Consider the following 15,403-nt stretch of genomic DNA (forward strand, 5'->3'; position numbering starts at 1 on the left):
TATCATCGACAACATTTGTATGTGTGAATATTTTAAGAAAATATCAGTGAATTATGGAGGAGCACATGACCATGAGCATTTGATTTAATGCGGCGGCTTTGTTAAAAGTAGAGGAGAACAGATGTTATGAAGGAGTAATGTAGTTTTTCTTGCACTTTTAATTAGCAGATCACTGGAATGACTTGATTGCCGCAAATGTGTCTTCATTTTGATCTGATGACGTCGCGTTAATGGGCAATTTGAAGGACTCGAGGAGAGTGTCTGCTAAAAATGTCATAAATGAAAATGGCAGGAAAAGAGACAGAAAGAGACATTTGATGTGGGAAATGGCGGTGGTCATAAAAACCCTGCCACGCGTGACAGACATCAACTTAACATAGTGTTACAGTGATTTACAAAGTAAGGACTCCACAGCTTGTGCATGGCAGCCACTCCAGCCCTGCAGATTTAAAAAAAAAACAAAAAAATGCATATTAATGACAACAGTGTGTCCATGATGCTCTCTGCATAATAACACTGTTTTTGGCATTATTGTATGCATGTCTGCTTGTGTGTGTGCAAATGGCCATGAATGTATTTGAGAATGAGGGTACAATTGTCTCCCGTCACAGTTCACTGCACATGTGAATTGCCTGTAGTGGGAAGTCAGTGAATCAAAAATGAAAAGAAGTAGCAGTTTCAGTCCAAGTGCAAGGGGGGGTGGGGGGAGTGGTGATGAGCATCTGTAAAATCTGACGCAATGATAAGTTGTTTAATGCAGTGAGTGAGTTAAATAAATAAAATCATTCCCCTTTTTTGCATTCAAGTATTGATTTAAAAAAAAAAAATGCATTAACTTTCTCTGATAGTTTCAATACATTTGAATTTAACATTAGGCAGAGTGCATCAGTGCAGCAAGACATTTCTGTGGACAGCAAATTCAGATGTTTCTTTTCTTTTCTTTTCTTTTTTTTTCTTTGCTGAAACACCATGCTTGAACAACTCTGGATACACGCGGGATCATCTCACTCCCCCGGCATATTGTTTAATCCCTCTGAAGAAAAATATGCATACGGACCTAAATGTCTTTGTGCAAATGAGCATGATCTCGTCGTGTCCTCGACTACGGCCGGGGACACTTGCTGAATAAATCACAGACAGAGAGTAAGGACAAGTGGAAAGGGCATTTGAAAAGCAGTGGTGCGATCAGATGGAAGGGAAATCTAAAGACAAATGACAGAGGCACTGGAGGACAAACCGGCCCTGCAGCTGAGGCAGCTGGGTCTGAAACACCGACAGCACACGATGGTTGTCGGGCTGAGCGGGAGCACAATGACTGATTGAGTCTGGCAACTATTGATCAGCTATCAGCTCTATCTGCGGGTGAAAGTGTTAAGATTCAGACGTGGCTTGTTTAATGTATTAGTTCCCTTTTGTGAGTGTGAAGTGACTGGGCCCAAAAGCAGATGAGTGCTGAAAATCCACAAAGTCTGTGTTGACCGTTATACACACACATGCTGTACATACAACCTTTATTTATACTTGAGGAATCATTGAGGGACGACCCCCATTTTTAATGATAGTGAGTGAAAACCACAGAGAGACAGACTGTAAATTATTTGTAGGATTTCAGACATGGACCATGTACTGTATTCCTGAAGCCAAATAGGAAGCGGGAATATATTGAAGAGCCACTAGGGGGTGTCTCTGCTGGTTGCTATGAGCTTCATATGAATGGGAGTCATTTTCCAGTCAAATAGCAAGACGTTAAGTAAACAAAAACAAAGTTGATATGACCAAAAACTATGACATGCAATCTACTGACACTTCTGTCAATGAATAAAAACTTGGAAAAAAAACTGAGAACCAATCAGAAGAGAAGAAGAAAAAGAAGAGATCTAATGTCTTAGGTTGATTTACTTTTATGTCAACAGGAAGGAGGACAACCAAGGAAAGCAGCAGGAATTACGGCGTTAGGAAGAAAGAGAAGAGACAACATAGATGGTCGGATTTCACGTACGATAAAAACCCTTTGAGGCGAGTAAAGCTAAAGCTATTTTCTCAGCTCAGCTGACACTAAATTTAAAATGTAGTTAAAACTGAAACAAACCACAAAACGATGCTGCTAATTTTAGATTTTGAATAAAAATACCAATTGACAGTCTGAAGATAATAAAGTCCAAGTGTCATGTTTCACTGTTTTCACACTGAAACCAAAAGAAAAATTGTATTTGATTTGATTGTAGATAAATCTACTGCAAATCTAGTCGATTATATGATTATATTTAGTTGACTATAACATCTCAGATGACTAAAACCAAATGGTATTTTAGTCATAAGACTATAACTAAAGGGCCACACGGTTGCCCTTGCCCGTGTGTGCGTGGGTTTTCTCCATGTTCTCCAGAGTGAATGGTTGTTTGTCTCTATGTGACACTGTGACAGTCACTTTTGTAAATTTAGTTCTCACTTCCAGGAAGCACGGCACAAATGAGTGGACACCAGTGTGAGTGACAGCTGCTATTGTCCAACGGGAGCCGAGTTGCGGGCGACGCCTCAGAACTTCCAGTTGCAAAACATCAACATGGCGCCAAATTGTGATTCTGGAGGCCTCGTTCGGATTCTTGTTGCCACTTGATTTTACAAGCTGCAAATTCCACAATAAAATACTTTCACAGGATTTATTGTGGGAAAACAGTGCAATAATGTATTTGTCTGCATTATTGTGAAATGATTGCAGGTGTGGATATTATGGGGATATTTTAAGCGTGACCTTTACAGTGAAATACAGTTAAATCACAGCAATTTACTGTATGACATTACTACCGTGAAGTTACAGTAAAATACAGCTAAATCAAAGCAGTTGTTCATTTAGGGAAGTTTTCTGTACGGAACGTAGGACACAGTAATTTACTGTAAATATAACACAGTTATTTACTGTGACATTAATGCAACTAGAGGAGCCAATAAATTACTGCGCAAAATGGTAAAGAGTAAAAGCGACAATAACATAGACAGACAAAGGCATTAAAATAAATTAACTAATTAAAAACCTTTGGCTCTCAATAATCTGGCCAATCCAGAGTACAAAATGTGACATTAAAAACCTTTTGCAAATGGAAGTTGGAAGGTTTAAGATCATATTTCTAAATATGTCGAAAGGGAGGAAATGTACTTAATTTAAGAGTCTGTTGTTGTTGTATTTTTTATTTTTTTTACAATGAGTCAGCTGCAGTAAGAGAATGCATTCTTCCCAAATTTAGAATTCCCAAACAGTTGTTTAAGCTGGTCTGATTAAAGTCTGATTCGTGAAGTAAAACTGATAGATATTCCATCAGTTTACCAATAAGCGCTTCGTAAACTAATAAATAAATGAAAGTCACACCTCGTTTGAAGAGCAACATCATAGAAGGGAGTGTGTGAGGAGTCCTGTTCAAAACAAAATACTTGAATAATGACTTTTTCGATGTGTAAATCATTTGTAAACATGTTGAATCATGTAAGATGAGCTTCACTCCGGCGTGTTTGAGTCTTCAGCTCGAGCTTCGTCACAGTTTTGCGAACGTGAGAAAATCATGTTGTCGGATCATGTTGGGAAATCTCACCTCTTTTTTATTTTTTATTTTTTTTTACGTCTTGCACGTTCACTGATTATTTCCACACCCTTCCCTTTGGCTCCTCCATGCATTGTACAAACCACCTCTCCTGAAATTGTTAAACGAATAGATTTTAAAATATCGTCTTTATTTGAAACTAGACATATGTCATGAGTGTGAAGTGCAGGATTTTTGCTTGTTTCATTTTACACTTTTCTCTAACTGTACATTTTACAAGAAATGACATCATCATTTTTTGCAATTTCTTATAATAAACAGGTTTTAACTGTGATATTTAACAATATAATGCTTTGTATTTTCCTTTAATTGTTTTTAGTGTAATCTTTACAGTTAGATACCATATTATACGGGAAGATACTGCAAAGTAGAAGTAAAATGCAGTATTCATACAGAAAAATACTACTAAATCACAGTAACGTATGGCATAACTGTAAAGTTACAGTAACTGTAAGTAATTTAGTGAAAGTACTGTATCCAGGGCACACCATTTTAAACTAAATATACAACCTACAGTCAATTATTTTTCAGTGTACAACTGCAAATTCTTGATTTGGGGACTAATAATGTTTGTGCGGGTGCAGTGGAAGAAAAACAGAAAAGAAATCACTGCCACTGGCAAAGTGATGTGAACGTTGACGGATTGAGATCATTTATTTTTAAAAGCAGCTCATTTGAATATTGTTGAGCGAGCACATTCAACTGTCAATAATGCATGTTGTGTCCAACAAATGGAAATTAATCCTTCTCTGTTCGGAGTCCTGCTGTGATAATCATGTGTTTTGAACATGAGTGGGGAAAAAAAAAAAAAATACAATTGGCAATACATTTATTTGATAGCAATGCGTGTTCTATAATCATGCTCAGCTTATGAGACGATCTCTCACTCCTGTGACAATGAAATTAAATTAAAAAAAAAAGGAAAAAACAAGAAACAGCTGTACCTAATTTCGCAGGGCACTTGTTGTTTTCTCTTGTCGCTTACTTGTGTGTGATTACTGAGAATGAAGCTAAATCCAATCTACGGCCACAACCTCGCCTGCGTCAAATAAATTGGAGCGTAATTACACTGTAGATGCTGTTACTTTATCGGGACGGTGGCTCAGGAGCAAATCCATCAGGCTTTGCCCTGAATGGAATTGGATTGACTGATTGATTCATGTATGTCAAGTGAAGGGCAAAGAGACGGACACAAAGAAAACCGCAGAGTGTGAGAGCGGGTCAGGGGAGGGGAGTCGCAGATATATGGATGAAGCATGGCCCCCTGATGGGGGAAGAAGAGTATTGGATCAGACAGAGACAAATGGAGTGTGAGAGACAGCGAGAAAGAAATTCAGACATATGCCTGCTGACCTCAACCCTTTTCCCCTCATCTAATCGATACAGGGAAATGCATGTATGTGTGTGTGTCAGTGTGGTTGTTTAGAGGGAGGTTCTGTCTGTGTTGCTCCTACTGACATCATAACCCCAGCTTCTGTCTGACTCCTCCCTGCCCTTCCAACCTTTGCATATGTCTCAATTTAATTTTGGACCCTGTAATCTTATAACAGACCCAGCGGCCTGGAGCACTTACACAGTCCTCATCCCGGTAGGGCTCGGTGAGGGAAGTGGGAGATAAAACATAAAACATCAGTCACTACCATTCCACGCACAGTTAAATCGAGCTACGGTTATAGCTTGAGGTTGTAGCTGCCGTTTAATTGGACGAGCGTCCCAGTGTACAAGCACTATGGCAGGGAATCAATTTATTGAATGACGTGTGTCTGCCTCCTGTACACTAGGTGGCAATAGCTCTCAGAAATTGGGTTTTGGTCTTGTCAATTTCAAGAACTTGAACAATTTTGGAAATTGCTTTAGTAAAGGTAAGCTGTAAACATTTAATAAATAAGAGTTAAGAGACTGATAAGTGATTGACCTAGTGTTTCAGTAAAGAACTGGGGTTTACTACGTATGACAGGACACTGAAGGCATCCAAGGTGTTTGTTATCCTTTTCCTCCACAACAACTCGAAATAAACCATGATGGTTGGATTATGTGAATAGTTATCAGTGGTTACAGTTCAGATCCCAAGCTCAATCCGGCTCCTTTGAGACAACACTAGCTGTCAATCACACTGGTGTCCACTTGTATGTGCCATACCTTTTCGTCTATTTTCCTCATAATGGCATCATTTCCAACACTAACATCCCATTCTACTGGAGAAGACCTGGAACTAGTGATTGAGACCATTAACTTCTCAAGAAAATGTTTATAGAATCTTTAATTAAATCGAGAAGTAGGTTCATTCTCCCATAGACTTTCATTCAGACAGACATCTTATCATCTTATCACACCCACAGGAGTCGCACCCTGAGGGCTATTCACTATATTCTCCCTACCTGAGTGACTTCACTGAGGAAACCAGTACACTTTGTCTATTTATTCTTAAACAATTAGTCGTAAGTACCATTCTGTGTCTTTCTGCCATTCATTAAGTTCAAAATATTTAACTGCCTAAGTCTTGCTGTTGTCCTCTTCTTCTGTGTACAGGCTTTGTCTATTAATTTTATGTCAAAGCCCTGGGGTGGGCACTGTGGAGTATATGTACATAGCACCTATAACAGTTAAGGTCCAGTTAAAGTCCAACATATACCTGCAAGAGTAATATGACTTACAACTGAATTATCTGGGTGCGTTGCCAACACAATAAAAAATGAATGGTTGCTTCTTATAGTTTGTGTTTTTTTTTACTGCCAGACTCTCACTCACTCACTTGAACACACACAGAAACACTGGAGTCATTTATCTGACGAATACCTGCTGTATATATATATGACTCTATGCTTTAAAAGAAGAAATTCTGTAAACTCTCTATTAACCAGCTGAAAACATGTTACCTTCCACCCAGGATTCACCTTCTATCAGCCTTTTTATTGGTTCCCCTGCAGTTTAAGGCCTTAAATTTCCATACACATCGTCAGTCAATTAGGGAGAAGACCCAGCAAGGCATTATTCAAATATAAAAGAGCAAAATGACCAGCATTCAATTATAGACATCAGCTCTGCAGGTCAAAAAAAGATAAACTGTGCTCCCATCCTGAGATCAGGAGGGGTCACAACAGCAGCCAGTATCAGAAGAAGTAGATACCAGTGTTCAGTAAAGAGGCTTCGCTCGTGAAACAGGCAACGATTAAAACTTGAAGGTGTAACACTTTGGAGGATTTGTATTAGTAGAACATTGAATATATATAATAATATAAGTATGTTTGTTAACCCTTAGAGCTCCAGTGGCACGGATCTGTGCTGCGGGTGCACCCAGTGGGAATAATACACAACTCCTTATATGGACATCCTGGGTGTGTTTACAGGTCACATATTCAGGCTTTCAATTATGTGTTTTTTTAGTCTTCTTAAATGTTGTTGAGTCAAAGTTATGATTTATTTTATATCGGATTTTTATTAGTGATATAAAGTAGCAATAATTGTGCATAAGTCACAAAATAGACTGTACTTTTTGCTCAGGTGCGCTTATATAGTTGGTGAAAATGAAATTCTTTTTTCATCAGATTGCCTAGTTTGTCCTGAAAAAAAGGATATAAGACTATGTTGCACATACTATGTTTAAACAATAGTCATGGAAAAAAAATGCAAAAATGCTGTGTGTTCTCAGGGTTAAATATATATTCACTTTCAAATAACAGTTTGGTTTTTATAGCGTTAGATTAGAATAAGCCTCTTATATGTACTTTAGGCAAGACCCTTGCTTTCACAGAGGCTGCCATTTTGCACCACCCTGTTTCTAAAGCAGCCAGAGCATGCATTTCAGAAGCTTAAAGGCCCTGGTATACTTCCTTGCACAGCGAATCATGGCGCGAGTGCAGCCCAGAATTTGGAACCGCATGCAAAGAGCGCATTGCAGGAACTTAATTTCCACCCCACTGGTAGTTGGCGTGTAAGCCCCACTCCCCAAACAGAACATTTTGATAACAGAAGAAGTAGTCGCCCAAGGTCATCCGAGCCTCGATGACATGATTATACAATTATGCTTTATTCAAATATGTTTGCAGCTGCAGTTTAGTTTCATGTAATTTATAGAAGCCAGAGGGTTGGACGAAGATTTGAGGCCTGTGGAGAATGCAGAGGATCACCAAAAAGAACAATAATTAGACTAAATTAATCACATCTTTATCTCTGTATCTAGCTCCTGAGCACTGTACTTAAAATGACTTCCAAACACTTTGTTTAGCCATTCGTCTTCTTCATTTGGACAGACAGGGTCCAACCTTTTCAGTGAGAGGGGTTTAGTCAGTGAGGTCTATTATGCTCGAGGTGTGCACTGACTCACCCTCAGGAGAACTGTGTGCTTCAGTCAGAGTCTGCTCTCAACATCCTTAAACCACTGCAGGCTAAAATGAGATGTTTCTTTGCAGAGTTTGAGCTGAGCTTTCCCAAATCCACTGTTGTTGTTTATGACTGAAGATGAAAAACAGGGGGTAGACCTTGTTAAGCTATAGGTATGATACCATGACAGCTTTGTTGCTGTGTCCTTTCCTTGCGGAAAGTGAAGGGTGTCTGGTTTGCTATAATGTCCAGTGACTGTGGCCGTCTGTAAATTAGTGAGCCATCTGTGCCTCACATCATCCAGTGGCTCTGGTTGGCCCAGTTTAACCAAGCCTAAATTGCACTTGACCATTCAATGTCAAAGCACAGTTTAATGCAGCAAAAGCATCTGTCAGGCTACATCCAGGTTCATTTGTTTGGACACTGTATGTCCCTTACACCTTCTGTTCTGGAAGTGTAAAACGTAAAGGTCAGCCAAAACCATGACGATGCGGCTGTTTTAGTGCGGTTGAGGACAATGACTTAATCAGAGTGATGAATATGCTCAGTCTGAGGTAAAGACGAAACCATCAGAGTGATGTGTAGTGTATGCATCACCGAGCTTACCTTTAAGGACTTTTATCACAATAGTAATTCAGCACTTTGGGTCAATTCTCAAATCTATTACTATAACACAAGGTCAGCTGATCATCTGGACTTTTTCACTTTGCTGTTTTCAGAACAACCTTTTTTTTATTATTATATTTCGATGACCTCTCCATTGGAAACATTAACCTTATAATATTGGAACGTCCACCAGTTTTACATTTGGGAAGTTGGCCATTGTTTCAAGCAAATTCAGTATCATACTCACTATCAAGTCAAGTCAGATTTGTTCCGAATTTCTTTTGTGTTTAATGATTTTTTTCCACTAGTACTATTCTCTCAAGTACCATTTTTATGCAACATATGCATGTACACTATATGGACAAAAGTATTTGGCCACACCAAGTTTGGTGGAGAAGGAATAGGAGGTGGAGGAGGCCTTTTTTCAGCCTTTGGGCTAGGCCAGTGAAGGGCATTCTTAATGCTCCAGCACACCAAGACATTCTGGACTATGCTATGCTTCCAACTCTGTGGCAACAGTTTGAGGAAGGCTATTTTCTATTCCGACATGACTGTGCACCAGTCCACAAACCAACTAAAGACATGGTTGGTTGAGTTTGGTGGAGAAGAATCTGACGGGGCTCGCACAGAGCCCTGGCCTCAACCCTTTTGAGCACCTTTGGGATGAACTGGAACGGAGATTGTGAGCCAGGCCTTCTCGTCCGACATCAGCGCCTGACCTCATAAATGCGCTACAGAATGAATGGGCACAATTCCCATAGAAGCACTCCAAATTCTTGAGGAAGTGGAAGGTCATCCAAAAAAATTGCAAAAGGGGGACCAACTCCATTAGTCATTACAGCCTATGTTGGTGTAATGGTCAATTGTTTGAATACTTTTGTCCATAAAGTGTATTTGCATGTCCTTTTAATTCCTTCTTTGTAGAATATGGATGGATGGATGGATGAAAAACCATTGGTTTCCATTTCCATTTGCAAAGATTGGAGACTCTTTTTAGGTTTCCATTAGAGTCTGAGTGTGTGATGAGAGATGTTGTTTCACCAGGATCTCATGTGAAAAGCTTGCAGATTGCTCTTCATTTTATGGGGCTGTTATTCTTTTTGCTGCCTGATAAATGCCAAAATGCCAACAATTTTCGCAGCCCCTCCTTTTTTTTTCTTTTTTTTTTGCAGAGTTGAAGTTGTTTTGCATAAATGACACAACCTGATGTGATTTACATGTTACCGTACGACAATGTGGCACATTATAAATGTAACAAGACAGGTGTGTGAGACGCTGGGTGTTTGACGTTGACTGTATAATGAGGAGGTGCAGGAGTTATGGGACTGCGTCAACACCTGCACTGGCATGTAAATGTCTGTCAGGCTTTACCAACTAAAATCATACAGCAATGGAAATCTGTGGTTCTTTTTCTACGCTCACCCTGGATGATGTGCAAGGAGAAAAACTATGTGGGTATCATCCTCAGCTGATTCACTGGCATCCTAAGAAATGCTACTAACACGGTTGCTGTACTAAAACCACATGCATCATAACAAACAGAACGCAGGTCATCTTTACACCGGGCATTAGAATGTGTTTTCTGTGATCAGATAGCAATCAGATAGTGCTTTATTTCTTTGTGTTTCCATTAGGAATAACACCAAAATAACAAGCCTCTATTGTTACATTTTTGGCACCCTTACCTTTTACGGTAAGGTCAGGCACTAACCCACAACAGTTAGCCGATTGGGTGACAGTAAAATGTCACTCCCTTGTGACTAGTGTTTCTTCAATGCCCTTGATGTCTTGTTGAGATAAACAGCTACAAAACCGTGCAGGGAAAGAAAAAGCTGCTGAATGTTCTCCATTGTAGTCTGTTGTGTCACGTTTGTGGTCGGCGTTCGTTGCCGTCGAAACCGGTACGACTTCAAGCTACTTATCTCGCTGACGTGGCCCACAACTCGCCTACCAAGTAAATGTACAGTTCCCTAGTGGAATCGCAAGCCTGACCCAGGGCTTTACCATTCCAAACTGTACCGTACTGTACCAAACCGAACGTACCATGACGGAGACACAACATTAGAGCTGTGAGGTGCTGACACAGACAGTTTGGCTCAGGCAGCTGTTCAGCCGCTGTTTCGTCGCTAGCGAAAGAGAGAAACACAGAGAGAGAGTCGTGTGGAGCGTAATCAGCACTGTGTGAACTCATTTGACAATGGTGTGACTGTAACAGCCCTTTTGTTTTTATTTAAAAGTTACAGACCACGGCCTGACAAATGTTGACAAACGTTAACATGCTAATTAGCATGAGCAGGTGCAGGGTCAAATGATAACGACATTCACCTTCAGCTTTTTAATATGCAACCGAGGGTCGGTGTGAATGTCATTAGCTTTTATTTGATCAAACCATAAACCAAAGCGCTAGTGATTAAATGGGGATTTAACCTGGTGACGATGATGGCAGTGATGGCAACGAGTAAAATGACTACAAATCATCATGAGGCACAGCAATGTCTGGACCAGCGTGATGGACCAACTAATGAGCCATGCTGCTACTTGGCTACGAAAAAGGCTGCTTGAAAACCCAGCATTTTGTCTCTGGTCTGTGTGCCTGAAGATGGCTATCAAAGTATTAGGGACTGTTCACATACACAAATATATTCATTTAACCGGTGCTAAAAAGCAGCAAGCACTTTCAACGTGTGTTTTGATACCCACGACGATGATGTACACGTAGGTCAAACTGGTGAGTACAAACGATAAGATTCACCCAGACACTGCAGGTATTTTCCCCACACAGTAAATCGGCTTTGAAGGCAATGCAGAGCTGATAATACATTGATAATACATGGTTTTTATGTTGTTTAGTAATGGCGGGTGCAACCCCACAAGCACCCTAGTTAAGAACACCTCAGGCCTTTTGAGCTTTTCAGACACTTGTGAACGGCCTCTATGACTGATGAATTAAATCAGTGATAATGAACAGAAATTTAAATAGCATTAACAGGATATACATGTAAGTCATCAGAAAAATATTCAGTTCAAGAACCATAATTAACATTTAATCACACAGCAAGGAGACGTCCCTTCTAAGGAAAACAGCATATTTATTTTTTGCTCTCAGTGTGACTCAGAGTCGAACAATAGGGAGTAATTTACAAAAACACACAAAGAAAATAGGATGATTTTATCTGCTAAATAGGCCCACTTCGGTGTGAAGGAAATCACAAAACCCTGTTTAAAAATGGTCTGACGGAATACTAAAATTACAAGCGCGGTAAAATGGGACAAAATGTCCTCCTCAGGTCCAGCTGGACCTCACAAAGACAGAAGTACACAGACACATACACACGCACAGCCAGAATCCATTAAGTGTTTTGTTAATGGCATTTATTTGATTAAGTGGCTCCTGTAGGATGTATTTATTACCCAGTAAACAGCTGTGACAGTGATACCACCCTCGATCTAAGCTAAACTGATTTATAAAATATAATTTTATTCCAGTGTAGAGCACCACCTTAGTAATTTGAGCCACAACATGGTGATTACTACCACTTCAGAATAAACAGCCCACTCCATGCAGATGTGAGTACCTACTGGTGCTGCAACGAATTTGCCTTTCGGTAATATCTGCTTCATTCCATTATTATAGCAAACCTTTCACACCGACACTCAAAACTTGTCTCGGTTTATCTCCCACATGTAGGAGTTAAGAGGAAAACATTGGCTTAATGGTTGCAAATCACACACAAAAACGATACGGTATTACAACAAGTGAAAGCTGAATTAATTTCAAAGACACAGAGGATGTTGGTGCACACGTGTGTCAAGACGGCTGGACGAGCTGTCATTGTCTTGTCACAATCACGATGAGTATTTCCCTCTGCCTGGCCCATTTCATAATTAGGTTCCTCACGGAAAGTACAGAATGTCTTTCAACTCAGATTTCTTTGGAGTCCTTCCCTTTCAGCTTTTCCATGTACACTATCTGTGTTTATCTGTTGTTTGCAAGATATACCAATGTGACACAGAGGATAATTCGGAGACCTTGGACACATCTGGTGTGAGTTCAAAATGAACCAGAAAAACATGATGTTTAGAAATGAGTTGCTGCTATGCAGTAGGGTTGTGAATTTATTTTGCTACTTGAATAGAAAAGGTCTAGTTTGAGTTGACGGTAAGCCATCAATAGCCTGCAGTTTGCCGCAGTTGTCCCTTCAGGATCAGACAATTCCCTCCAAATACCATGCTGAATTCTAATGAACTTATGATCAGATTGCCAGTTTATCAACTCTGAACTGTTATATTCTTGGAAAAAAAAAAACGTATTAAGCCATCTGTGTTCGAAACCGTACAAGCCCATCTGCTGTGAGACTCCTAAACGACTCCCATAGCCAACATGGGCAACGAGATCTCTTTCTCAGCAATATCACCCCCTTTGGCCTCATTTCCAATACCGTATTTCTCACGTTTCATTCCCCTGGCATTTCTTTCGCAGTGCACAATGAGATTTAAAGGGGATGGTGTTAAATTGTCCAGGAGTGAGGCAAGAAATAAGTTAATGTCCAACCTTGAGGTCACAGTTATTGGAATTGTAATGTAGCTGACCATGACAATACTCCTTCATTGAGAGAGGGTGAGTGTGTTCTGCACGAGCAGCACACACAATGATGTACAGGCCAGAGACGGCTTTCCAAATACCATTTCTTTACTTCCCTTCTTAATACAGCAGTTTACATATAATCCATTGGTGACTACAATCTTACTGATGTCATAACAGGTGTCTAAATAAGCATCTTCTCCGTTTTTGCACTCCCAAATTTAAGAATGCTAGGGCAGTATCTGAATTCCAAAACTCTTTTGTGGGCCACTGAAATCTGAACTCACACTCTTTACATTCCAGTGTGAATGACACCTGCTCAAACTTTAAATAACTAAAACAGCTAAAAGATAAATAAATAAGATATAATAATAATGATTTTAACTTAGAAAAGGCTAACAATTAAGGAATTAAGCATTTAATTTTAACAAATTATTTTGATCGTATCTCCTGTGGTAATGCTCCATCTTGTTTTAAATGAGCTTGATTTAAAACTACAAATTAAATTGTTGTTTTTACGATGTCTCGTGGCTAACCTGCAATACCTTCACAGTCCACCAGTTGGCCAAAGCCCACACTTTGGGAATCATTGGTTTGAACATACATATCAAAATTGATACAGCAGAACCAATAGTCATTATTTATTCCACTTCGAAATAAGAGCCGACACCTGCAGTTAATAAAATAACTTTTGAATAAATGCAAGTTTTACTTTAACCTGTAATTCAACAGAGCGTAGATGCTGTGACCATCGTGAAGATTTGACGAGATGCATTATTATTGTTTAGCTCCCTCTTGACTTCAGTCTCGAGAGAACGAGTTTGTATCATGGACTCAGTACATTTCACTCACCCAGGAAATGATTTACCCTGTACCGAATTGGCAAGTGTCTAATCCAATCAACTTCTTTTGCACTGCATGGGGAATTCTGCTGCCATTACAAACTGTTCACAAAGCTCTGCAAGAGCAGTTACAATCACTGATCTGCAGTGATTTTCATCAAATCGCTCACAGACATGCCACACCCTCGGGGGCCTAGACAGTGCAAGAGAAATGAAGCACATTTCAGTGAGATGGCAGAATTTTTTTTTTGTTTCCTTGAAGCTCAAACATAAAACCAATCAAAACAATACAATGGCTCTAACGTAACAAAAGGAAGCCGACTTCCTTAGTCTGGATTTTGGATATTTAGAACCTCAGATTCACAGATGGTGATTCTCTTGTGTGCCTTTACAGTCTAACACCCAGTAATTCCGCTATTCAGCCCACAGACATTGAGGATAATCTTTTTTTTCCCAGACACAGCCAAACACAACACGACTGCAAGCGACAAACAATGATTTCTCCATTTGTTCTTAGTCACTGTGAAGAAGCAAATGAGTTACATGCATTCCAGTCTACAGCTTGCAACTGAGGCACATTTTGCAGTCATCATGTATGATAACGAACACATAAAAATAAATGGAGATATAGTTTCCTCTTTAGCAAACATTAGTTTGTTAAAATGAAAACTGTTAGTTTGCTTCAAGAGTAATGTAAACACAGTTTTTGTTGGTCAGTGTTAGTGCTCTACCTTGCTGCAGTTAAGTAGAAGTGCACACCAGGGTGTGATAGCACAGTGGGGTGTGAGCGCAACGCACTGTTCTACTTTAAGTTTCTCTTTAAAGTCAGCATTTTTCATTCTTCAATTATCAACCATGTTCATAAGGCTTTTCCAACATCTGTTTGAGAGACAGGCATTTTTGTGGGGATATTCATTTTAATACTCCGGAATACTTGACACTGAGTTCTCATCACCGAAGCCTTTTCACTGGCATAAATGATACATGATATAAGCCTATGTACCGTATAAAACTGCCTTTTATGTCTCCCAGTCACACATTCACACTCAGAATGTTGGAAATTGTCAGAATATTTTCCCCTGACAGAGTTTTTTTTTGTCTTGTTCAGCTCATTTTTTCTGACAGTCATGAATCTGTTTGACAGATTTTCTCCCTAAGGTTTTTTTTTTCCTGTAGTAAATATGTCCGGAGAAGCGATGGAGATGAAAATCTTCATCGCTTCTCCTTGGCAACAAAACACATTACATATGACTTCATAAACTCTTGTTGGTTGAAGTGGCCAAAAATCTATTTTAGGTTTGATTTACTTTGAAAGACAGGAAAGTCCCAGGTTGCATTTTAACAAAATTCACAGAGGGCAGCAGCCGATTGACTCCTCTCAACTCCATTATACAGCAAGCAAGTTTCTGGCTTTACACTGTAGATGGCCATGGTTTATCTCAATGTCGCTCAGGATTATT

The sequence above is a fragment of the Solea solea genome, chromosome 4, assembly GCF_958295425.1.
Source record: "Solea solea chromosome 4, fSolSol10.1, whole genome shotgun sequence".
Classification (NCBI taxonomy): Eukaryota; Metazoa; Chordata; class Actinopteri; order Pleuronectiformes; family Soleidae; genus Solea; species Solea solea.